Below are 26,962 nucleotides of genomic sequence, written 5' to 3'. Positions count from 1 at the left end.
TCTCTTTATAGTGTTTTAAAGATTGTTCTTTCAAGTTCGCCTAAGAACGTAGCATTTCATTTCCAAAGTGTAGTAAATCTTTGCTTTCTCACAGCAGGGTGTTCACATTACAAGGCTGCAATTTTTATTTGCCCATCAACTGGGCTTATGGTGGAAATGACGCACCACCAGCAGCATGATGTCCGCAAGAGTGGCAACGAGGGGGGGGGAAAGGGGGCCGGCAACAAGAAGATGACAAGTTGTTATTCTATTGCTATGTACTGTCTCTTTATAGTGTTTTAAAGATTGTTCTTTTAAGTTCGCCTTAGAACGTAGCATTTTATTTCCAAAGTGTACTAAATCCTTGCTTTCTCACAGCAGGGTGTTCACATTACAAGGCTGCAATTTTTATTTGCCCATCAACTGGGCTTTTGGTGGAAATGAAGCACCACCAGCTGCATGATGTCCGCAAGAGTGGCAACGAGGGGGGGGAGGGGGGGCCGGCAACAAGAAAATGACAAGTTGTTATTCTATTGGTATGTACTGTCTCTTTATAGTGTTTTAAAGATTGTTCTTTCAAGTTCACCTAAGAACATAGCATTTTATTTCCAAAGTGTAGTAAATCTTTGCTTTCTCACAGCAGGGTGTTCACATTACAAGGCTGCAATTTTTATTTGCCCATCAACTGGGCTTTTGGTGGAAATGACGCACCACCAGCAGCATGATGTCTGCAAGAGTGGCAACGAGGTGGGGGAGGGGGGACCGGCAGCAAGAAGATGACAAGTTGTTATTCTATTGCTATGTACTGTCTCTTTATAGTGTTTTAAAGATTGTTCTTTCAAGTTCACCTAAGAACATAGCATTTTATTTCCAAAGTGTAGTAAATCTTTGCTTTCTCACAGCAGGGTGTTCACATTACAAGGCTGCAATTTTTATTTGCCCATCAACTGGGCTTTTGGTGGAAATGACGCACCACCAGCAGCATGATGTCCGCAAGAGTGGAAACAAGGGGGCGGGAACAAGAAGATGACAAGTTGTTATTCTATTGGTATGTACTGTCTCTTTATAGTGTTTTAAAGATTGTTCTTTCAAGTTCGCCTAAGAACGTAGCATTTTATTTCTAAAGTGTAGTAAATCTTTGCTTTCTCACAGCAGGGTGTTCACATTACAAAGCTGCAATTTTTATTTGCCCATCAAGTGGGCTTTTGGTGGAAATGACGCACCACCAGCAGCATGATGTCCGCAAGAGTGGCAACGAGGGGGGGGAGGTGGGGCCGGCAACAAGAAGATGACAAGTTGTTATTCTATTGCTATGTACTGTCTCTTTATAGTGTTTTAAAGATTATTCTTTCAAGTTCGCCTTAGAACGTAGCATTTTATTTCCAAAGTGTAGTAAATCCTTGCTTTCTCACAGCAGGGTGTTCACATTACAAGTCTGCAATTTTTATTTGCCCATCAACTGGGCTTTTGGTGGAAATGACGCACCACCAGCAGCATGATGTCCGCAAGAGTGGCAACGAGGGGGGGGAGGGGGGGCCGGCAACAAGAAGATGACAAGTTGTTATTCTATTGCTATGTACTGTCTCTTTATAGTGTTTTAAAGATTGTTGTTTCAAGTTCGCCTTAGAACGTAGCATTTTATTTCCAAAGTGTAGTAAATCTTTGCTTTCTCACACCAGGGTGTTCACATTACAAGGCTGCAATTTTTATTTGCCCATCAACTGGGCTTTTGGTGGAAATGACGCACCACCAGCAGCATGATGTCCGCAAGAGTGGCAACGAGGGTGGGGTCCGGGAACAAGAAGATGACAAGTTGTTATGCTATTGGTATGTACTGTCTCTTTATAGTGTTTTAAAGATTGTTCTTTCAAGTTTGCCTAAGAACGTAGCATTTTATTTCCAATTGTGTAGTAAATCCTTGATTTCTCACAGCAGGGTGTTCACATTACGAGGCTGCAATTTTTATTTGCCCATCAACTGGGCTTTTGGTGGAAATGACGCACCACCAGCAGCATGATGTCCGCAAGAGTGGAAACAACGGGGCGGGAACAAGAAGATGACAAGTTGTTATTCTATTGGTATGTACTGTCTCTTTATAGTGTTTTAAAGATTGTCCTTTCAAGTTCGCCTAAGAACGTAGCATTTCATTTCCAAAGTGTAGTAAATCTTTGCTTTCTCACAGCAGGGTGTTCACATTACAAGGCTGCAATTTTTATTTGCCCATCAACTGGGCTTATGGTGGAAATGACGCACCACCAGCAGCATGATGTCCGCAAGAGTGGCAACGAGGGGGGGGGAAAGGGGGCCGGCAACAAGAAGATGACAAGTTGTTATTCTATTGCTATGTACTGTCTCTTTATAGTGTTTTAAAGATTGTTCTTTTAAGTTCGCCATAGAACGTAGCATTTTATTTCCAAAGTGTACTAAATCCTTGCTTTCTCACAGCAGGGTGTTCACATTACAAGGCTGCAATTTTTATTTGCCCATCAACTGGGCTTTTGGTGGAAATGACGCACCACCAGCTGCATGATGTCCGCAAGAGTGGCAACGAGGGGGGGGAGGGGGGGCCGGCAACAAGAAAATGACAAGTTGTTATTCTATTGGTATGTACTGTCTCTTTATAGTGTTTTAAAGATTGTTCTTTCAAGTTCGCCTAAAAACGTAGCATTTTATTTCCAAAGTGTAGTAAATCTTTGCTTTCTCACAGCAGGGTGTTCACATTACAAGGCTGCAATTTTTATTTGCCCATCAACTGGGCTTTTGGTGGAAATGACGCACCACCAGCAGCATGATGTCTGCAAGAGTGGCAACGAGGTGGAAGAGGGGGGACCGGCAGCAAGAAGATGACAAGTTGTTATTCTATTGCTATGTACTGTCTCTTTATAGTGTTTTAAAGATTGTTCTTTCAAGTTCGCCTTAGAACGTAGCATTTTATTTCCAAAGTGTAGTAAATCCTTGCTTTCTCACAGCAGGGTGTTCACATTACAAGCCTACAATTTTTATTTGCCCTTCAACTGGGCTTTTGGTGGAAATGACGCACCACCAGCAGCAGGATGTCCGCAAGAGTGGCAACGAGGGGGGGGAGGTGGGGCCGGCAACAAGAAGATGACAAGTTGTTATTCTATTGCTATGTACTGTCTCTTTATAGTGTTTTAAAGATTATTCTTTCAAGTTCGCCTTAGAACGTAGCATTTTATTTCCAAAGTGTAGTAAATCCTTGCTTTCTCACAGCAGGGTGTTCACATTACAAGTCTGCAATTTTTATTTGCCCATCAACTGGGCTTTTGGTGGAAATGACGCACCACCAGCAGCATGATGTCCGCAAGAGTGGCAACGAGGGGGGGGAGGGGGGGCCGGCAACAAGAAGATGACAAGTTGTTATTCTATTGCTATGTACTGTCTCTTTATAGTGTTTTAAAGATTGTTGTTTCAAGTTCGCCTTAGAACGTAGCATTTTATTTCCAAAGTGTAGTAAATCTTTGCTTTCTCACAGCAGGGTGTTCACATTACAAGGCTGCAATTTTTATTTGCCCATCAACTGGGTTTTGGTGGAACTGACGCACCACCAGCAGCATGATGTCCGCAAGAGTAAGAAGGTGAGGGGGGGGGGGGGGGGCGGGAACAAGAAGATGACAAGTTGTTATTCTATTGGTATGTACTGTCTCTTTATAGTGTTTTAAAGATTTTTCTTTCAAGTTCGCCTAAGAACGTAGCATTTTATTTCCAAAGTGTAGTAAATCTTTGCTTTCTCACACCAGGGTGTTCACATTACAAGGCTGCAATTTTTATTTGCCCATCAACTGGGCTTTTGGTGGAAATGACGCACCACCAGCAGCATGATGTCCGCAAGAGTGGCAACGAGGGTGGGGTCCGGGAACAAGAAGATGACAAGTTGTTATGCTATTGGTATGTACTGTCTCTTTATAGTGTTTTAAAGATTGTTCTTTCAAGTTTGCCTAAGAACGTAGCATTTTATTTCCAATTGTGTAGTAAATCCTTGCTTTCTCACAGCAGGGTGTTCACATTACGAGGCTGCAATTTTTATTTGCCCATCAACTGGGCTTTTGGTGGAAATGACGCACCACCAGCAGCATGATGTCCGCAAGAGTGGAAACAAGGGGGCGGGAACAAGAAGATGACAAGTTGTTATTCTATTGGTATGTACTGTCTCTTTATAGTGTTTTAAAGATTGTCCTTTCAAGTTCGCCTAAGAACGTAGCATTTCATTTCCAAAGTGTAGTAAATCTTTGCTTTCTCACAGCAGGGTGTTCACATTACAAGGCTGCAATTTTTATTTGCCCATCAACTGGGCTTATGGTGGAAATGACGCACCACCAGCAGCATGATGTCCGCAAGAGTGGCAACGAGGGGGGGGGAAAGGGGGCCGGCAACAAGAAGATGACAAGTTGTTATTCTATTGCTATGTACTGTCTCTTTATAGTGTTTTAAAGATTGTTCTTTTAAGTTCGCCATAGAACGTAGCATTTTATTTCCAAAGTGTACTAAATCCTTGCTTTCTCACAGCAGGGTGTTCACATTACAAGGCTGCAATTTTTATTTGCCCATCAACTGGGCTTTTGGTGGAAATGACGCACCACCAGCTGCATGATGTCCGCAAGAGTGGCAACGAGGGGGGGGAGGGGGGGCCGGCAACAAGAAAATGACAAGTTGTTATTCTATTGGTATGTACTGTCTCTTTATAGTGTTTTAAAGATTGTTCTTTCAAGTTCGCCTCAGAACGTAGTATTTTATTTCCAAAGTGTAGTAAATCTTTGCTTTCTCACAGCAGGGTGTTCACATTACAAGGCTGCAATTTTTATTTGCCCATCAACTGGGCTTTTGGTGGAAATGACGCACCACCAGCAGCATGATGTCTGCAAGAGTGGCAACGAGGTGGGGGAGGGGGGACCGGCAGCAAGAAGATGACAAGTTGTTATTCTATTGCTATGTACTGTCTCTTTATAGTGTTTTAAAGATTGTTCTTTCAAGTTCACCTAAGAACATAGCATTTTATTTCCAAAGTGTAGTAAATCTTTGCTTTCTCACAGCAGGGTGTTCACATTACAAGGCTGCAATTTTTATTTGCCCATCAACTGGGCTTTTGGTGGAAGTGACGCACCACCAGCAGCATGATGTCCGCAAGAGTGGAAACAAGGGGGCGGGAACAAGAAGATGACAAGTTGTTATTCTATTGGTATGTACTGTCTCTTTATAGTGTTTTAAAGATTGTTCTTTCAAGTTCGCCTAAGAACGTAGCATTTTATTTCTAAAGTGTAGTAAATCTTTGCTTTCTCACAGCAGGGTGTTCACATTACAAAGCTGCAATTTTTATTTGCCCATCAAGTGGGCTTTTGGTGGAAATGACGCACCACCAGCAGCATGATGTCCGCAAGAGTGGAAACGAGAGGGGGGGGGGGGGCGGGAACAAGAAGATGACAAGTTGTTATTCTATTGGTATGTACTGTCTCTTTATAGTGTTTTAAAGATTGTTCTTTCAATTCGCCTAAGAATGTAGCATTTTATTTCCAAAGTGTAGTAAATCCTTTCTTTCTCACAGCAGGGTGTTCACATTACAAGGTTGCAATTTTTATTTGCCCATCAACTGGACTTTTGGTGGAAATGACCCACCACCAGCAGCATGATGTCTGCAAGAGTGGCAACGAGGGAAGGGAGGGGGGCCGGCAACAAGAAGATGACAAGTTGTTATTCTAGTGCTATGTACTGTCTCTTTATAGTGTTCTAAAGATTGTTCTTTTAAGTTCGCCTTAGAACGTAGCATTTTATTTCCAAAGTGTACTAAATCCTTGCTTTCTCACAGCAGGGTGTTCACATTACAAGGCTGCAATTTTTATTTGCCCATCAACTGGGCTTTTGGTGGAAATGACGCACCACCAGCAGCATGATGTCCGCAAGGGTAACAAGGGGGGGGGGGGGGGGGGGGAGGCGGGAACAAGAAGATGACAAGTTGTTATTCTATTGGAATGTACTGTCTCTTTATAGTGTTTTAAAGATTGTTCTTTCAAGTTCGCCTAAGAACGTAGCATTTCATTTCCAAAGTGTAGTAAATCTTTGCTTTCTCACAGCAGGGTGTTCACATTACAAGGCTGCAATTTTTATTTGCCCATCAACTGGGCTTATGGTGGAAATGACGCACCACCAGCAGCATGATGTCCGCAAGAGTGGCAACGAGGGGGGGGGAAAGGGGGCCGGCAACAAGAAGATGACAAGTTGTTATTCTATTGCTATGTACTCTCTCTTTATAGTGTTTTAAAGATTGTTCTTTTAAGTTCGCCTTAGAACGTAGCATTTTATTTCCAAAGTGTACTAAATCCTTGCTTTCTCACAGCAGGGTGTTCACATTACAAGGCTGCAATTTTTATTTGCCCATCAACTGGGCTGTTGGTGGAAATGACGCACCACCATCTGCATGATGTCCGCAAGAGTGGCAACGAGGGGGGGGAGGGGGGGCCGGCAACAAGAAAATGACAAGTTGTTATTCTATTGGTATGTACTGTCTCTTTATAGTGTTTTAAAGATTGTTCTTTCAAGTTCGCCTCAGAACGTAGTATTTTATTTCCAAAGTGTAGTAAATCTTTGCTTTCTCACAGCAGGGTGTTCACATTACAAGGCTGCAATTTTTATTTGCCCATCAACTGGGCTTTTGGTGGAAATGACGCACCACCAGCAGCATGATGTCTGCAAGAGTGGCAACGAGGTGGGGGAGGGGGGACCGGCAGCAAGAAGATGACAAGTTGTTATTCTATTGCTATGTACTGTCTCTTTATAGTGTTTTAAAGATTGTTCTTTCAAGTTCGCCTTAGAACGTAGCATTTTATTTCCAAAGTGTAGTAAATCCTTGCTTTCTCACAGCAGGGTGTTCACATTACAAGCCTGCAATTTTTATTTGCCCTTCAACTGGGCTTTTGGTGGAAATGACGCACCACCAGCAGCATGATGTCCGCAAGAGTGGCAACGAGGGGGGGGAGGTGGGGCCGGCAACAAGAAGATGACAAGTTGTTATTCTATTGCTATGTACTGTCTCTTTATAGTGTTTTAAAGATTATTCTTTCAAGTTCGCCTTAGAACGTAGCATTTTATTTCCAAAGTGTAGTAAATCCTTGCTTTCTCACAGCAGGGTGTTCACATTACAAGTCTGCAATTTTTATTTGCCCATCAACTGGGCTTTTGGTGGAAATGACGCACCACCAGCAGCATGATGTCTGCAAGAGTGGCAACGAGGGAAGGGAGGGGGGCCGGCAACAAGAAGATGACAAGTTGTTATTCTAGTGCTATGTACTGTCTCTTTATAGTGTTCTAAAGATTGTTCTTTTAAGTTCGCCTTAGAACGTAGCATTTTATTTCCAAAGTGTACTAAATCCTTGCTTTCTCACAGCAGGGTGTTCACATTACAAGGCTGCAATTTTTATTTGCCCATCAACTGGGCTTTTGGTGGAAATGACGCACCACCAGCAGCATGATGTCCGCAAGGGTAACAAGGGGGGGGGGGGGGGGGGGCGGGAACAAGAAGATGACAAGTTGTTATTCTATTGGAATGTACTGTCTCTTTATAGTGTTTTAAAGATTGTTCTTTCAAGTTCGCCTAAGAACGTAGCATTTCATTTCCAAAGTGTAGTAAATCTTTGCTTTCTCACAGCAGGGTGTTCACATTACAAGGCTGCAATTTTTATTTGCCCATCAACTGGGCTTATGGTGGAAATGACGCACCACCAGCAGCATGATGTCCGCAAGAGTGGCAACGAGGGGGGGGGGAAAGGGGGCCGGCAACAAGAAGATGACAAGTTGTTATTCTATTGCTATGTACTGTCTCTTTATAGTGTTTTAAAGATTGTTCTTTTAAGTTCGCCTTAGAACGTAGCATTTTATTTCCAAAGTGTACTAAATCCTTGCTTTCTCACAGCAGGGTGTTCACATTACAAGGCTGCAATTTTTATTTGCCCATCAACTGGGCTGTTGGTGGAAATGACGCACCACCATCTGCATGATGTCCGCAAGAGTGGCAACGAGGGGGGGGAGGGGGGGCCGGCAACAAGAAAATGACAAGTTGTTATTCTATTGGTATGTACTGTCTCTTTATAGTGTTTTAAAGATTGTTCTTTCAAGTTCGCCTCAGAACGTAGTATTTTATTTCCAAAGTGTAGTAAATCTTTGCTTTCTCACAGCAGGGTGTTCACATTACAAGGCTGCAATTTTTATTTGCCCATCAACTGGGCTTTTGGTGGAAATGACGCACCACCAGCAGCATGATGTCTGCAAGAGTGGCAACGAGGTGGGGGAGGGGGGACCGGCAGCAAGAAGATGACAAGTTGTTATTCTATTGCTATGTACTGTCTCTTTATAGTGTTTTAAAGATTGTTCTTTCAAGTTCGCCTTAGAACGTAGCATTTTATTTCCAAAGTGTAGTAAATCCTTGCTTTCTCACAGCAGGGTGTTCACATTACAAGCCTGCAATTTTTATTTGCCCTTCAACTGGGCTTTTGGTGGAAATGACGCACCACCAGCAGCATGATGTCCGCAAGAGTGGCAACGAGGGGAGGGAGGTGGGGCCGGCAACAAGAAGATGACAAGTTGTTATTCTATTGCTATGTACTGTCTCTTTATAGTGTTTTAAAGATTATTCTTTCAAGTTCGCCTTAGAACGTAGCATTTTATTTCCAAAGTGTAGTAAATCCTTGCTTTCTCACAGCAGGGTGTTCACATTACAAGTCTGCAATTTTTATTTGCCCATCAACTGGGCTTTTGGTGGAAATGACGCACCACCAGCAGCATGATGTCCGCAAGAGTGGCAACGAGGGGGGGAGGGTGGGCCGGCAACAAGAAGATGACAAGTTGTTATTCTATTGCTATGTACTGTCTCTTTATAGTGTTTTAAAGATTGTTGTTTCAAGTTCGCCTTAGAACGTAGCATTTTATTTCCAAAGTGTAGTAAATCTTTGCTTTCTCACAGCAGGGTGTTCACATTACAAGGCTGCAATTTTTATTTGCCCATCAACTGGGTTTTGGTGGAACTGACGCACCACCAGCAGCATGACGTCCGCAAGAGTAAGAAGGTGAGGGGGGGGGGGGTGCGGGAACAAGAAGATGACAAGTTGTTATTCTATTGGTATGTACTGTCTCTTTATGGTGTTTTAAAGATTTTTCTTTCAAGTTCGCCTAAGAACGTAGCATTTTATTTCCAAAGTGTAGTAAATCTTTGCTTTCTCACACCAGGGTGTTCACATTACAAGGCTGCAATTTTTATTTGCCCATCAACTGGGCTTTTGGTGGAAATGACGCACCACCAGCAGCATGATGTCCGCAAGAGTGGCAACGAGGGTGGGGTCCTGGAACAAGAAGATGACAAGTTGTTATGCTATTGGTATGTACTGTCTCTTTATAGTGTTTTAAAGATTGTTCTTTCAAGTTTGCCTAAGAACGTAGCATTTTATTTCCAATTGTGTAGTAAATCCTTGCTTTCTCACAGCAGGGTGTTCACATTACGAGGCTGCAATTTTTATTTGCCCATCAACTGGGCTTTTGGTGGAAATGACGCACCACCAGCAGCATGATGTCCGCAAGAGTGGTAACGAGGGGGGGGAGGGGGGCCGGCAACAAGAAGATGACAAGTTGTTATTCTATTGCTATGTACTGTCTCTTTATAGTGTTTTAAAGATTGTTCTTTCAAGCTCGCCTTAGAACGTAGCATTTTATTTCCAAAGTGTAGTAAATCTTTGCTTTCTCACAGCAGGGTGTTCACATTACAAGGCTGCAATTTTTATTTGCCCTTAAACTGGGCTTTTGGTGGAAATGACGCACCACCAGCAGCATGATGTTCGCAAGAGTGGAAACGAGGGGGGAGTCCGGGAACAAGTAAATGACAAGTTGTTATTGTATTGTTATGTACTGTCTCTTTATAGTGTTTTAAAGATTGTACTTTCAAGTTCGCCTTAGAACGTAGCATTTTATTTCCAAAGTGTAGTAAATCTTTGCTTTCTCACAGCAGGGTGTTCACATTACAAGGCTGCAATTTTTATTTGCCCATCAACTGGGCTTTTGGTGGAAATGACGCACCACCAGCAGCATGATGTCCGCAAGAGTGGCAACGAGGGGGTGGGGGGGGGAGGGAACAAGAAGATGACAAGTTGTTATTCTATTGGTATGTACTGTCTCTTTATAGTGTTTTGAAGATTGTTCTTTCAAGTTCACCTAAGAACGTAGCATTTTATTTCCAAAGTGTACTAAATCTTTGCTTTCTCACAGCAGGGTGTTCACATTAAAAGGCTGCAATTTTTATTTGCCCAGCAACTGTGCTTTTGGTGGAAATGACGCACCACCAGCAGCATGATGTCCGCAAGAGTGGCACCGAGGGGGGGGGGGTCCGAGAACAAGAAGATGACAAGTTGTTATTCTATTCCTATGTACTGTTTCTTTGTAGTGTTTTAAAGAATGTTCTTTCAAGTTCGCCTAAGAACGTAGCATTTTATTTCCAAAGTGTAGTAAATCTTTTCTTTCTCACAGCAGGGTGTTCACATTACAAGGCTGCAATTTTTATTTGCCCATCAACTGGGCTTTTGTTGGAAATGTCGCACCACCAGCAGCATGATGTCCGCAAGAGTGGCAACGAGGGGGGGGTCCGGGCTCAAGAAGATGACAAGTTGTTATTCTATTGGTATGTACTGTCTCTTTATAGTGTTTTAAAGATTGTTCTTTCAAGTTCGCCTTAGAACGTAGCATTTTATTTCCAAAGAGTAGTAAATGTTTGCTTTCTCACAGCAGGGTGTTCACATTACAAGGTTGCAATTTTTATTTGCCCATCAACTGGGCTTTTGGTGGAAATGACGCACCACCAGCAGCATGATGTCCGCAAGAGTGGCAACGAGGAGGGGGGGGGGGGGGGGGGTCGGGAACAAGAAGATGAGAAGTTGTAATTCTATGGGTATGTACAGTTTCTTTATAGTGTTTTAAAGATTGTTCTTTCAAGTTCGCCTAAGAACGTAGCATTTTATTTCCAAAGTGTAGTAAATCTTTTCTTTCTCACAGCAGGGTGTTCACATTACAAGGCTGCAATTTTTATTTGCCCATCAACTGGGCTTTTGGTGGAAATGACGCACCACCAGCTGCATGATGTCCGCAAGAGTGTTAACGAGGGGGGGGAGGGGGGGCCGGCAACAAGAAAATGACAAGTTGTTATTCTATTGGTATGTACTGTCTCTTTATAGTGTTTTAAAGATTGTTCTTTCAAGTTCGCCTCAGAACGTAGCATTTCATTTCCAAAGTGTAGTAAATCTTTGCTTTCTCACAGCAGGGTGTTCACATTACAAGGCTGCAATTTTTATTTGCCCATCAACTGGGCGTTTGGTGGAAATGACGCACCACCAGCAGCATGATGTCTGCAAGAGTGGCAACGAGGTGGGGGAGGGGGGACCGGCAACAAGAAGATGACAAGTTGTTATTCTATTGCTATGTACTGTCTCTTTATAGTGTTTTAAAGATTGTTCTTTCAAGTTCGCCTTAGAACGTAGCATTTTATTTCCAAAGTGTGGTAAATCCTTGCTTTCTCACAGCAGGGTGTTCACATTACAAGCCTGCAATTTTTATCTGCCCTTCAACTGGGCTTTTGGTGGAAATGACGCACCACCAGCAGCATGATGTCCGCAAGAGTGGCAACGAGGGGGGGGAGGTGGGGCCGGCAACAAGAAGATGACAAGTTGTTATTCTATTGCTATGTACTGTCTCTTTATAGTGTTTTAAAGATTGTTCTTTCAAGTTCGCCTTAGAACGTAGCATTTTATTTCCAAAGTGTAGTAAATCTTTGCTTTCTCACACCAGGGTGTTCACTTTACAAGGCTGCAATTTTTATTTGCCCATCAACTGGGCTTTTGGTGGAAATGACGCACCACCAGCAGCATGATGTCCGCAAGAGTGGCAACGAGGGTGGGGTCCGGGAACAAGAAGATGACAAGTTGTTATGCTATTGGTATGTACTGTCTCTTTATAGTGTTTTAAAGATTGTTCTTCCAAGTTTGCCTAAGAACGTAGCATTTTATTTCCAAAGTGTAGTAAATCCTTGCCTTCTCACAGCAGGGTGTTCACATTACGAGGCTGCAATTTTTATTTGCCCATCAACTGGGCTTTTGGTGGAAATGACGCACCACCAGCAGCATGATGTCCGCAAGAGTGGTAACGAGGGGGGGGAGGGGGGGCCGGCAACAAGAGGATGACAAGTTGTTATTCTATTGGTATGTACTGTCTCTTTATAGTGTTTTAAAGATTGTTCTTTCAAGTTCGCCTTAGAACGTAGCATTTTATTTCCAAAGTGTAGTAAATGTTTGCTTTCTCACAGCAGGGTGTTCACATTACAAGGCTGCAATTTTTATTTGCCCATCAACTGGGGTTTTGGTGGAAATGGCGCACCACCAGCAGCATGATGTCCGCAAGAGTGGCAACGAGGGAGGGGATCCGGGAACAAAAAGATGAGAAGTTGTTATTCTATTGGTATGTACTGTCTCTTTATAGTGTTTTAAAGATTGTTCTTTCAAGTTCGCCTAAGAACGTAGCATCTTATTTCCAAAGTGTAGTAAATCCTTGCTTTCTCACAGCAGGGTGTTCACATTACAAGGCTGCAATATTTATTTGCCCATCAACTGGGCTTTTGGTGGAAATGATGCACCACCAGCAGCATGATGTCCGCAAGAGTGGTAACGAGGGGGGGGGGGGGGAAGGGCCAGAAGAAGATGACAAGTTGTTATTCTGTTGGTATGTACTCTCTCTTTATAGTTTTTTAAGGATTGTTCTTTCAAGTTCGCCAAAGAACGTAGCATTTTATTTCCAAAGTGTAGTAAATCCTTGCTTTCTCACAGCAGGGTGTTCACATTACAAGGCTGCAATTTTTATTTGCCCATCAACTGTGCTTTTGGTGGAAATGACGCACCACCAGCAGCATGATGTCCGCAAGAGTGGCACCGAGGGGGGGGGTCCGGGCTCAAGAAGATGACAAGTTGTTATTCTATTGGTATGTACTGTCTCTTTATAGTGTTTTAAAGATTGTTCTTTCAAGTTCGCCTTAGAACGTAGCATTTTATTTCCAAAGTGTAGTAAATGTTTGCTTTCTCACAGCAGGGTGTTCACATTACAAGGCTGCAATTTTTATTTGCCCATCAACTGCGCTTTTGGTGGAAATGACGCACCACCAGCAGCATGATGTCCGCAAGAGTGGCAACGAGGAGGGGGGGGGGGGGGGGGCGGGAACAAGAAGATGACAAGTTGTTATTCTATGTGTATGTACTGTTTCTTTATAGTGTTTTAAAGATTGTTCTTTCAAGTTCGCCTAAGAACGTAGCATTTTATTTCCAAAGTGTAGTAAATCATTTCTTTCTCACAGCAGGGTGTTCACATTACAAGGCTGCAATTTTTATTTGCCCATCAACTGGGCTTTTGTTGGAAATGACGCACCAGCAGCAGCATGATGTCCGCAACAGTGGCAACGAGGGGGGCGTCCGGGATCAAGAAGATGACAAGTTGTTATTCTATTGGTATGTACTGTCGCCTTATAGTGTTTTAAAGATTGTTCTTTCAAATTCGCCTAAAAACGTAGCATTTTATTTCCAAAGTGTAGTAAATCTTTGCTTTCTCACAGCAGGGTGTTCACATTACAAGGCTGCAATTTTTATTTGCCCATCAACTGTGCTTTTGGTGGAAATGACGCACCACCAGCAGCATGATGTCTGCAAGAGTGGAAACGAGGAGGGGGGGGGGGGGGGGGGGGGGGAACAAGAAGATGACAAGTTGTTATTCTATTGGTATGTACTGTCTCTCTATAGTGTTTTAAAGATTGTTCTTTCAAGTTCACCTAAGAACGTAGCATTTTATTTCCAAAGTGTAGTAAATCTTTGCTTTCTCACAGCAGGGTGTTCACATTACAAGGCTGCAATTTTTATTTGCCCATCAACTGGGCTTTTGGTGGAAATGACGCACCAGCAGCAGCATGATGTCTGCAAGAGTGGAAAGAAGGGGGGTGGGGGGGGCGGGAACAAGAAGATGACAAGTTGTTATTCTATTGGTATGTACTGTCTCTTTATAGTGTTTTAAAGATTGTTCTTTCAAGTTCACCTAAGAACATAGCATTTTATTTCTAAAGTGTAGTAAATCTTTGCTTTCTCACAGCAGGGTGTTCACATTACAAGGCTGCAATTTTTATTTGCCCATCAACTGGGCTTTTGGTGGAAATGACGCACCACCAGCAGCATGATGTCCGCAAGAGTGGAAACAAGGGGGCGGGAACAAGAAGATGACAAGTTGTTATTCTATTGGTATGTACTGTCTCTTTATAGTGTTTTAAAGATTGTTCTTTCAAGTTCGCCTAAGAACGTAGCATTTTATTTCTAAAGTGTAGTAAATCTTTGCTTTCTCACAGCAGGGTGTTCACATTACAAAGCTGCAATTTTTATTTGCCCATCAAGTGGGCTTTTGGTGGAAATGACGCACCACCAGCAGCATGATGTCTGCAAGGGTGGAAACGAGGGGGGGGGGGGGGGGAGGGCGGGAACAAGAAGACGACAAGTTGTTATTCTATTGGTATGTACTGTCACTTTATAGTGTTTTAAAGATTGTTCTTTCAAGTTCGCCTAAGAACGTAGCATTTTATTTCCAAAGTGTAGTAAATCCTTGCTTTCTCACAGCAGGGTGTTCACATTACAAGGTTGCAATTTTTATTTGCCCATCAACTGGGCTTTTGGTGGAAATGACGCACCACCAGCAGCATGATGTCCGCAAGAGTGGCTACGAGGGGCGGGGAGGGGGGGCCGGCAACAAGAAGATGACAAGTTGTTATTCTATTGCTATGTACTGTCTCTTTATAGTGTTTTAAAGATTGTTCTTTTAAGTTCGCCTTAGAACGTAGCATTTTATTTCCAAAGTGTCCTAAATCCTTGCTTTCTCACAGCAGGGTGTTCACATTACAAGGCTGCAATTTTTATTTGCCCATCAACTGGGCTTTTGGTGGAAATGACGCACCACCAGCTGCATGATGTCCGCAAGATTGGCAACGAGGGGGTGGGGAGGGGGGGCCGGCAACAAGAAAATGACAAGTTGTTATTCTATTGGTATGTACTATCTCTTTATAGTGTTTTAAAGATTGTTCTTTCAAGTACGCCTCAGGACGTAGCATTTTATTTCCAAAGTGTAGTAAATCTTTGCTTTCTCACAGCAGGGTGTTCACATTACAAGGCTGCAATTTTTATTTGCCCATCAATTGGGCTTTTGGTGGAAATGACGCACCACCAGCAGCATGATGTCCGCAAGAGTGGCAACGAGGTGGGGGAGGTGGGACCGGCAACAAGAAGATGACAAGTTGTTATTCTATTGCTATGTACTGTCCCTTTATAGTGTTTTAAAGATTGTTCTTTCAAGTTCGCCTTAGAACGTAGCATTTTATTTCCAAAGTGTAGTAAATCCTTGCTTTCTCACAGCAGGGTGTTCACATTACAAGGCTGCAATTTTTATTTGCCCATCAACTGGGCTTTTGGTGGAAATGACGCACCACCAGCAGCATGATGTCCGCAAGAGTGGCAACGAGGCGGGGCAGGTGGGGCCGGCAACAAGAAGATGACAAGTTGTTATTCTATTGCTATGTACTGTCCCTTTATAGTGTTTTAAAGATTGTTCTTTCAAGTTCGCCTTAGAACGTAGCATTTTATTTCCAAAGTGTAGTAAATCCTTGCTTTCTCACAGCAGGGTGTTCACATTACAAGGCTGCAATTTTTATTTGCCCATCAACTGGGCTTTTGGTGGAAATGACGCACCACCAGCAGCATGATGTCCGCAAGAGTGGCAACGAGGGGGGGGAGGGGGGGCCGGCAACAAGAAGATGACAAGTTGTTATTCTATTGCTATGTACTGTCTCTTTATAGTGTTTTAAAGATTGTTCTTTCAAGTTCGCCTTAGAACGTAGCATTTTATTTCCAAAGTGTAGTAAATCTTTGCTTTCTCACAGCAGGGTGTTCACATTACAAGGCTGCAATTTTTATTTGCCCATCAACTGGGTTTTGGTGGAACTGACACACCACCAGCAGCATGATGTCCGCAAGAGTAAGAAGGTGAGGGGGGGGGGGGCGGGAACAAGATGATGACAAGTTGTTATTCTATTGGTATGTACTGTCTCTTTATAGTGTTTTAAAGATTGTTCTCTCAAGTTCGCCTTAGAACGTAGCATTTTATTTCCAAAGTGTAGTAAATCTTTGCTTTCTCACAGCAGGGTGTTCACATTACAAGGCTGCAATTTTTATTTGCCCATCAACTGGGTTTTGGTGGAACTGACGCACCACCAGCAGCATGATGTCCGCAAGAGTGGCAACGAGGTGGGGGAGGTGGGACCGGCAACAAGAAGATGACAAGTTGTTATTCTATTGCTATGTACTGTCCCTTTATAGTGTTTTAAAGATTGTTCTTTCAAGTTTGCCTTAGAACGTAGCATTTTATTTCCAAAGTGTAGTAATGCCCTTGCTTTCTCACAGCAGGGTGTTCACATTACAAGCCTGCAATTTTTATTTGCCCTTCAACTGGGCTTTTGGTGGAAATGACGCACCACCAGCAGCATGATGTCCGCAAGAGTGGCAACGAGGCGGGGCAGGTGGGGCCGGCAACAAGAAGATGACAAGTTGTTATTCTATTGCTATGTACTGTCTCTTTATAGTGTTTTAAAGATTGTTCTTTCAAGTTCGCCTTAGAACGTAGCATTTTATTTCCAAAGTGTAGTAAATCCTTGCTTTCTCACAGCAGGGTGTACACATTACAAGCCTGCAATTTTTATTTGCCCTTCAACTGGGCTTTTGGTGGAAATGACGCACCACCAGCAGCATGATGTCCGCAAGAGTGGCAACGAGGCGGGGCAGGTGGGGCCGGCAACAAGAAGATGACAAGTTGTTATTCTATTGCTATGTACTGTCTCTTTATAGTGTTTTAAAGATTGTTCTTTCAAGTTCGCCTTAGAACGTAGCATTTTATTTCCAAAGTGTAGTAAATCCTTGCTTTCTCACAGCAGGGTGTTCACATTACAAGGCTGCAATTTTTATTTGCCCATCAACTGGGCTTTTGGTGGAAATGACGCACCACCAGCAGCATGATGTCCGCAAGAGTGGCAACGAGGGGGGGGAGGGGGGGCCGGCAACAAGAAGATGACAAGTTGTTATTCTATTGGTATGTACTGTCTCTTTATAGTGTTTTAAAGATTGTTCTTTCAAGTTCGCCTAAGAACGTAGCATTTTATTTCTAAAGTGTAGTAAATCTTTGCTTTCTCACAGCAGGGTGTTCACATTACAAAGCTGCAATTTTTATTTGCCCATCAAGTGGGCTTTTGGTGGAAATGACGCACCACCAGCAGCATGATGTCTGCAAGGGTGGAAACGAGGGGGGTGGGGGGGGAGGGCGGGAATAAGAAGATGACAAGTTGTTATTCTATTGGTATGTACTGTCACTTTATAGTGTTTTAAAAATTGTTCTTTCAAGTTCGCCTAAGAACGTAGCATTTTATTTCCAAAGTGTAGTAAATCTTTGCTTTCTCACAGCAGGGTGTTCACATTACAAGGCTGCAATTTTTATTTGCCCATCAATTGGGCTTTTGGTGGAAATGACGCACCACCAGCAGCATGATGTCCGCAAGAGTGGCAACGAGGTGGGGGAGGTGGGACCGGCAACAAGAAGATGACAAGTTGTTATTCTATTGCTATGTACTGTCTCTTTATAGTGTTTTAAAGATTGTTCTTTCAAGTTCGCCTTAGAACGTAGCATTTTATTTCCAAAGTGTAGTAAATCCTTGCTTTCTCACAGCAGGGTGTTCACATTACAAGTTTGCAATATTTATTTGCCCTTCAACTGGGCTTTTGGTGGAAATGACGCACCACCAGCAGCATGATGTCCGCAAGAGTGGCAACGAGGCGGGGGAGGTGGGGCCGGCAACAAGAAGATGACAAGTTGTTATTCTATTGCTATGTACTGTCTCTTTATAGTGTTTTAAAGATTGTTCTTTCAAGTTCGCCTTAGAACGTAGCATTTTATTTCCAAAGTGTAGTAAATCCTTGCTTTCTCACAGCAGGGTGCTCACATTACAAGGCTGCAATTTTTATTTGCCCATCAACTGGGTTTTGGTGGAACTGACGCACCACCAGCAGCATGATGTCCGCAAGAGTAAGAAGGTGAGGGGGGGGGGCGGGAACAAGAAGATGACAAGTTGTTATTCTATTGGTATGTACTGTCTCTTTATAGTGTTTTAAAGATTTTTCTTTCAAGTTCGCCTAAGAACGTAGCATTTTATTTCCAAAGTGTAGTAAATCTTTGCTTTCTCACACCAGGGTGTTCACATTAGAAGGCTGCAATTTTTATTTGCCCATCAACTGGGCTTTTGGTGGAAATGACGCACCACCAGCAGCATGATGCCCGCAAGAGTGGCAACGAGGGTGGGGTCCGGGAACAAGAAGATGACAAGTTGTTATGCTATTGGTATGTACTGTCTCTTTATAGTGTTTTAAAGATTGTTCTTTCAAGTTCGCCTTAGAACGTAGCATTTTATTTCCAAAGTGTAGTAAATCCTTGCTTTCTCACAGCAGGGTGTTCACATTACAAGGCTGCAATTTTTATTTGCCCATCAACTGGGCTTTTGGTGGAAATGACGCACCACCAGCAGCATGATGTCCGCAAGAGTGGCAACGAGGGGGGGGAAGGGGGGCCGGCAACAAGAAGATGACAAGTTGTTATTCTATTGCTATGTACTGTCTCTTTATAGTGTTTTAAAGATTGTTCTTTCAAGTTCGCATTAGAACGTAGCATTTTATTTCCAAAGTGTAGTAAATCTTTGCTTTCTCACAGCAGGGTGTTCACATTAAAGGCTGCAATTTTTATTTGCCCATCAACTGGGTTTTGGTGGAACTGACGCACCACCAGCAGCATGATGTCCGCAAGAGTAAGAAGGTGAGGGGGGGGTGGCGGGAACAAGAAGATGACAAGTTGTTATTCTATTGGTATGTACTGTGTCTTTATAGTCTTTTAATGATTGTTCTTTCAAGTTCGCCTAAGAACGAAGCATTTTATTTCCAAAGTGTAGTAAATCTTTGCTTTCTTACAGCAGGGTGTTCACATTACAAGGCTGCAATTTTTATATGCCCATCAACTGGGCTTTTGGTGGAAATGAGGCACAACCAGCAGCATGATGTCCGCAAGCGTGGCAACGAGGGGGGGGGGGGGGGGGGGGGGGGGTTCGCCCTAGAACGTAGCATTTTATTTCCTAAGTGTAGTAAATCTTTGCTTTCTCACAGCAGGGTGATCACATTATAAGGCTGCAATTTTTATTTGCCTATCAACTGGGCTTTTGGTGGAAATGACGCACCACCAGCAGCATGATGTCCGCAAGAGTGGCAACGAGGGGGGGTCCGGGAACAAGAAGATGACAAGTTGTTATTATATTGGTATGTACTGTCTCTTTATAATGTTTTAAAGATTGTTCTTTCAAGTTCTCCTAAGAACGTGGCATTTTATTTCCAAAGTGTAGTAAATCTTTGCTTTCTCACAGCAGGGTGATCACATTATAAGGCTGCAATTTTTATTTGCCCATCAACTGGGCTTTTGGTGGAAATAACGCACCACCAGCAGCATGATGTCCGCAAGAGTGGCAACGAGGACGGGGGGGGGGCCGGAAACAAGAAGATGACAAGTTGTTATTATATTGGTATGTACTGTCTCTTTATAGTGTTTTAAAGATTGTTCTTTCAAGTTCGCCTTAGAACGTAGCATTTTATTTCCAAAGTGTAGTAAACCTTTGCTTTCTCACAGCAGGGTGTTCACATTACAAGGCTGCAATTTTTATGTGCCCATCAACTGGGCTTTTGGTGGAAATGACGCACCACCAGCAGCATGATGTCCGCAAGAGTGGCAACGAGGTGGGGGAGGGGGGACCGGCAACAAGAAGATGACAAGTTGTTATTCTATTGGTATGTACTGTCTCTTTATAGTGTTTTAAAGAGTGTTCTTTCAAGTTTGCCTAAGAACGTAGCATTTTATTTCCAAAGTGTAGTAAATCTTTGCTTTCTCACAGCAGGGTGTTCACATTACAAGGCTGCAATTTTTCTTTCCCATCAACTGGGCTTTTGGTGGAAATGACGCACCACCAGCAGCATGATGTCCGCAAGAGTGGCAACGAGGGGGGGGGGGGCCGGAACAAGATGATGACAAGTTGTTTTTCTATTGGTATGTACTGTCTCTTTATAGTGTTTTAAAGATTGTTCTTTCTAGTTCGCCTAAGAACGTAGCATTTTATTTCCAAAGTGTAGTAAATATTTTCTTTCTCACAGCAGGGTGTTCACAGTACAAGGCTGCAATTTTTATTTGCCCATCAACTGGGCTTTTGGTGGAAATGACGCACCACCAACAGCATGATGTCCGCAAGACAGGTAACGAGGGGTGGGGGAGGGGGGGCCGGGAACAAGAAGATGACAAGTTGTTATTCTATTGGTATGTATTGTCTCTTTATAGTGTTTTAAAGATTGTTCTTTCAATTTCGCCGAAGAACGTACCATTCTATTTCCAAAGTGTAGTAAATCTTTGCTTTCTCACAGCAGGGTGTTCACATTACAATGCTGCAATTTTTATTTGCCCATCAACTGCGCTTTTGTTGGAAATGACGCACCACCAGCAGCATGATGTCCGCAAGATTGGTAACGAAGTGGGGGGGGGGGCCGGGAACAAGAAGATGACAAGTTGTTATTCTATTGGTATGTACTGTCTCTTGATAGTGTTTTAAAGATTGTTCTTTCAAGTTCGCCTAAGAACGTAGCATTTTATTTCCAAAGTGTAGTAAATCTTTCCTTTCTCACAGCAGGGTGCTCACATTACAAGGCTGCAATTTTTATTTGACCAACAACTGGGCTTTTGGTGGAAATGACGCACCACCAGCAGCATGATGTCCGCAAGAGTGGCACCGAGGGGGGGGTCCGGGAACCAGAAGATGACAAGTTGTTATTCTATTGGTTTGCACTGTCTCTTTATAGTGTTTTAAAGATTGTTCTTTCAAGTTCGCCTAAGAACGTAGCATTTTATTTCCAAAGTGTAGTAAATCTTTGCATTCTCACAGCAGGGTGTTCACATTACAAGGCTGCAATTATTATTTGCCCATCAACTGGGCTTTTGGTGGAAATGACGCACCACCAGCAGCGCGATATCCGCAAGTGGGGCAACGAGGGGGGGGGGGGGGTCCGGGAACAAGAAGATGACAAGTTGTTTCTCTATTGGTAAGTACTGCCTCTTTATATTGTTATAAAGATTGTTCTTTCAAGTTCGCCTAAGAACGTAGCATTTTATTTCCAAAGTGTAGTAAATCTTTGCTTTCTCACAGCAGGGTGTTCACATTACAAGGCTGCAATTTTTATTTGCCCATCAGCTGGGCTTTTGGTGGAAATGGCGCACCAACAGCAGCACGATGTCCGCAAGAGGTGCAACGAGGGGGGGGTCCGGGAACAAGAAGATGACAAGTTTTTATTCTGTTGGTATGTACTGTCTATTTATAGTGTTTTAAAGATTGTTCTTTCAAGTTCGCCTAAGAACTTAGCATTTCATTTCCAAAGTGTAGTAAATCTTTGCTTTCTCACAGAACGATGTTCACATTACAAGGCTGCAATTTTTATTTGCCCATCAACTGGGCTTTTGGTGGAAATGACGCACCACCAGCAGCATGATGTCCGCAAGAGTTGCAACGAGGGGGGGGTCCGGGAACAAGAAGATGACAAGTTTTTATTCTATTGGTATGTACTGTCTCTTTATAGTGTTTTAAAGATTGTTCTTTCAAGTTCGCCTTAGAACGTAGCATTTTATTTCCAAAGTGTAGTAAATCTTTGCTTTCTCACAGCAGGGTGTTCACATTACAAGGCTGCAATTTTTATTTGCCCATCAACTGGGTTTTGGTGGAAGTGACGCACCACCAGCAGCATGATGTCCGCAAGAGTGGCAACGAGGGGGGGGAGGGGGGGCCGGCAACAAGAAGATGACAAGTTGTTATTCTATTGCTATGTACTGTCTCTTTATACTGTTTTAAAGATTGTTCTTTCAAGTTCGCCTTAGAACGTAGCATTTTATTTCCAAAGTGTAGTAAATCTTTGCTTTCTCACAGCAGGGTGTTCACATTACAAGGCTGCAATTTTTATTTGCCCATCAACTGGGTTTTGGTGGAACTGACGCACCACCAGCAGCATGATGTCCGCAAGAGTAAGAAGGAGAGGGGGGGGGGGGCGGGAACAAGAAGATGACAAGTTGTTATTCTATTCCTATGTACTGTCTCTTTATAGTGTTTTAAAGATTTTTCTTTCAAGTTCGCCTAAGAACGTAGCATTTTATTTCCGAAGTGTAGTAAATCTTTGCTTTCTCACACCAGGGTGTTCACATTACAAGGCTGCAATTTTTATTTGCCCATCAACTGGGCTTTTGGTGGAAATGACGCACCACCAGCAGCATGATGTCCGCAAGAGTGGCAACGAGGGGGGGGGGGGGGGGGGCGGGAACAAGATGATGACAAGTTGTTTTTCTATTGGTATGTACTGTCTCTTTATAGTGTTTTGAAGATTGTTCTTTCTAGTTCGCCTAAGAACGTAGCATTTTATTTCCAAAGTGTAGTAAATATTTTCTTTCTCACAGCAGGGTGTTCACAGTACAAGGCTGCAATTTTTATTTGCCCATCAACTTGGCTTTTGGTGGAAATGACGCACCACCAACAGCATGATGTCCGCAAGACTGGTAACGAGGGGGGGGGGAGGGGGGGCCGGGAACAAGAAGATGACAAGTTGTTATTCTATTGGTATGTATTGTCTCTTTATAGTGGTTTAAAGATTGTTCTTTCAATTTCGCCGAAGAACGTACCATTTTATTTCCAAAGTGTAGTAAATCTTTGCTTTCTCACAGCAGGGTGTTCACATTACAAGGCTGCAATTTTTATTTGCCCATCAACTGCGCTTTTGTTGGAAATGACGCACCACCAGCAGCATGATGTCCGCAAGATTGGTAACGAAGGGGGGGGGGGGGGGCCGGGATCAAGAAGATGACAAGTTGTTATTCTATTGGTATGTACTGTCTCTTGATAGTGTTTTAAAGATTGTTCTTTCAAGTTCGCCTAAGAACGTAGCATTTTATTTCCAAAGTGTAGTAAATCTTTCCTTTCTCACAGCAGGGTGCTCACATTACAAGGCTGCAATTTTTATTTGCCCATCAACTGGACTTTTGGTGGAAATGACGCACAACCAGCAGCATGATGTCCGCAAGAGTGGCAACGAGGGGGGGGGGGGGGGGCGGGAACAAGATGATGACAAGTTATTTTTCTATTGGTATGTACTGTCTCTTTATAGTGTTTTGAAGATTGTTCTTTCTAGTTCGCCTAAGAATGTAGCATTTTATTTCCAAAGTGTAGTAAATATTTTCTTTCTCACAGCAGGGTGTTCACATTATGAGGCTGCAATTTTTATTTGCCCATCAACTGGGCTTTCGGTGGAAATGACGCACCACCAGCAGCATGATGTCCGCAAGAGAGGCAACGAGGTGGGGGAGGGGGGACCGGCAACAAGAAGATGACAAGTTGTTATTCTATTGCTATGTACTGTCTCTTTATAGTGTTTTAAAGATTGTTCTTTCAAGTTCGCCTTAGAACGTAGCATTTTATTTACAAACAGTAGTAAATCCTTGCTTTCTCACAGCAGGGTGTTCACATTACAAGGCTGCAATTTTTATTTGGCCTTCAACTGGGCTTTTGGTGGAAATGACGCACCACCAGCAGCATGATGTCCGCAAGACTGGCAACGATGGGGGGGAGGGGGGGCTGGCAACAAGAAGATGACAAGTTGTTATTCTATTGCTATGTACTGTCTCTTTATAGTGTTTTAAAGATTGTTCTTTCAAGTTCGCCTTAGAACGTAGCATTTTATTTCCAAAGTGTAGTAAATCCTGGCTTTCTCACAGCAGGGTGTTCACATTACAAGGCTGCAATTTTTATTTGCCCATCAACTGTGCTTTTGGTGGAAATGACGCACCACCAGCAGCATGATTTCCGCAAGAGTGGCAACGAGGGGGGGAGGGGGGGCCAGCAACAAAAAGATGACAAGTTGTTATTCAATTGCTATGTACTGTCTCTTTATAGTGTTTTAAAGATTGTTCTTTCAAGCTCGCCTTAGAACGTAGCATTTTATTTCCAAAGTGTAGTAAATCTTTGCTTTCTCACAGCAGGGTGTTCACATTACAAGGCTGCAATTTTTATTTGCCCATCAACTGGGCTTTTGGTGAAAATGACGCACCACCAGCAGCATGCAGCATGATGTCCGCAAGAGCAACGAGGGGGGGGGGGGGGGGGCAGGAAAAAGAAGATGACAAGTTGTTATTCTATTGGTATGTACTGTCTATTTATAGTGTTTTAAAGATTGTTCTTTCAAGTTCGCCTAAGAACGTAGCATTTTATTTCCAAAGTGTAGTAAATCTTTGCTTTCTCACAGCAGGGTGTTCACATTACAAGGCTGCAATTTTTATTTCCCATCAACTGGGCTTTTGGTGGAAATGACGCACCACCAGCAGAATGATGTCCGCAAGAGCGGTAACGAGAGGTGGGGGGGGGGGGGGCCGGAAACAAGAAGATGACAAGTTGTTATTCTATTGGTATGTACGGTCTCTTTATAGTGTTTTAAAGATTGTTCTTTCAATTTCGCCGAAGAACGTAGCATTTTATTTCCAAAGTGTAGTAAATCTTTGCTTTCTCACAGCAGGGTGTTCACATTACAAGGCTGCAATTTTTATTTGCCCATCAACTGGGCTTCTGCTGGAAATGACGCACCACCAGCAGCATGATGTCCGCGAGAGTGGCAACGAAGGGGGGGGGGCGGGAACAAGAAGATGACAAGTTGTTATTCTATTGGTATGTACTGTCTCTTTATAGTGCTCTAAAGATTGTTCCTTCAAGTTCGCCTAAGAACGTAGCATTTTATTTCCAAAGTGTAGTTAATCTTTGCTTTCTCACAGCAGGGTGTTCACATTACAAGGCTGCAATTTTTATTTGCCCATCAACTGGGCTTTTGGTGGAAATGACGCACCACCAGCAGCATGATGTCCGCAAGAGTGGCAACGAGGGGGGGGGGGGTCCGGGAACAAGAAGATGACAAGTTGTTATTCTATTGGTATGTACTGTCTCTATATAGTGTTTTAAAGATTGTTCTGTCAAGTTCACCTAAGAACGTAGCATTTTATTTCCAAAGTGTAGTAAATCTTTGCTTTCTCACAGCAGGGTGTTCACATTACAAGGCTGCAATTTTTATTTGCCTATCAACTGGGCTTTTGGTGGAAATGACGCACCATCAGCAGCATGATGCCTGCAAGAGTGGCAACGAGGGGGGGGGGGGGGGGGTGGCAACAAGAAGATGACAAGTTGTTATTCTATTGGTATGTACTGTCTCTTTATAGTGTTTTAAAGATTGTTCTTTCAAGTTCGCCTAACAACGTAGCATTTTATTTCCAAAGTGTAGTAAATCTTTGCTTTCTCACAGCAAGGTGTTCACATTACAAGGCTGCAATTTTTATTTGCCCATCAACTGGGCTTTTGGTGGAAATGACGCACCACCAGCAGCATGATGTCCACAAGAGTGGTAACGAGGGTGGGGGGGAGGGCGGGAACAAGAAGTTGACAAGTTGTTATTCTATTGGTATGTACTGTCTCTTTATAGTGTTTTAAAGATTGTTCTTTCAAGTTCGCCTAAGAACATAGCATTTTATTTCCAAAGTGTAGTAAATCTTTGCTTTCTCACAGCAAGGTGTTCACATTACAAGTCTGCAATTTTTATTTGCCCATCAACTGGGCTTTTGGTGGAAATGACGCACCACCAGCAGCATGATGTCCACAAGAGAGGTAACGAGGGGGGGGGGGGGGGGCGGGAACAAGAAGATGACAAGTTGTTATTCTATTGGTATGTACTGTCTCTTTATAGTGTTTTAAAGATTGTTCTTTCAAGTTCGCCTAACAACGTAGCATTTTATTTCCAAAGTGTAGTAAATCTTTGCTTTCTCACAGCAAGGTGTTCACATTACAAGGCTGCAATTTTTATTTGCCCATCAACTGGACTTTTGGTGGAAATGACGCACCACCAGCAACATGATGTCCGCAAGAGTGTCAACGAGGGGGGGGGGGGGGGGGGCCGGGAACAAGAAGATGACAAGTTGTTATTCTATTGGTATGTACTGTCGTTTTATAGTGTTTCAAAGATGGTTCTTTCAAGTTCGCCTAAGAACGTAGCATTTTATTTCCAAAGTGTAGTAAATCTTTGCTTTCTCACAGCAGGGTGTTCACATTACAAGACTGCAATTTTTATTTGCCCATCAACTGGGCTTTTGGTGGAAATGACGCACCACCAGCAGCATGATGTCCACAAGAGTGGCAACGAGGGGGGGGGGGGGTCCGGGAACAAGAAGATGACAAGTTGTTATTCTATTGGTATGTACTGTCTCTTTATAGTGTTTTAAAGATTGTTCTTTCAAGTTCGCCTAAGAACGTAGCATTTTATTTCCAAAGTGTAGTAGATCTTTGCTTTCTCACAGCAGGGTGTTCACATTACAAGCCTGCAATTTTTATTTGCCCATCAACTGGGCTTTTGGTGGAAATGACGCACCACCAGCAGCATGATGTCCGCAAGACTGGCAACGAGGGGGGGGGGGGGGTCCGGGAACAAGAAGATGACAAGTTGTTATTCTATTGGTTTGTACTGTCTCTTTATAGTGTTTTAAAGATTGTTCTTTCAAGTTCGCTTTAGAACGTAGCATTTTATATCCAAAGTGTAGTAAATCTTTGCTTTCTCACAGCAGGGTGTTCACTTTAGAAGGCTGCAATTTTTATTTGCCCATCAACTGGGCTTTTGGTGGAAATGACGCACCACCAGCAGCATGACGTCCGAAAGAACGGTAACGAGGGGGGGGGGGGGGGCGGGCCGGCAAA

The sequence above is a fragment of the Schistocerca cancellata genome, unplaced genomic scaffold (genome assembly GCF_023864275.1).
Source record: "Schistocerca cancellata isolate TAMUIC-IGC-003103 unplaced genomic scaffold, iqSchCanc2.1 HiC_scaffold_1140, whole genome shotgun sequence".
In the NCBI taxonomy this organism is placed as follows: domain Eukaryota; kingdom Metazoa; phylum Arthropoda; class Insecta; order Orthoptera; family Acrididae; genus Schistocerca; species Schistocerca cancellata.
This window is presented reverse-complemented; position numbering follows the sequence as displayed.